This window comes from Myotis brandtii, unplaced genomic scaffold, assembly GCF_000412655.1.
Source record: "Myotis brandtii unplaced genomic scaffold, ASM41265v1 scaffold953, whole genome shotgun sequence".
NCBI lineage: Eukaryota > Metazoa > Chordata > Mammalia > Chiroptera > Vespertilionidae > Myotis > Myotis brandtii.
The window spans coordinates 1,311,244-1,311,505 of NW_005371933.1; positions in this window are offsets into that span (position 1 = coordinate 1,311,244).

Below are 262 nucleotides of genomic sequence, written 5' to 3' on the forward strand. Positions count from 1 at the left end.
GCGGGGCGGAGAACGCGCTCTTTCCAAGCTCCTGGGACCAAGCCCAGCCCCAGCTTCATCCAGCGACCAAGGCCGGAGGGAGGGAAGAAAGATCGGGGCTGGGCGGGAGGGTCGCGATCTTGGAAATTAAAGTCAAACCTGTAATTGAACTGCCAGATGCCGGGGTCCGGGCTCTCCCCCCAGACCGCTCCTGCTCGGACCCGGGTATAGCTAGGGGGTGCTTCGGCTGCGCTCCTGCCCAGCCCAGTGGCTGGGGGGATGA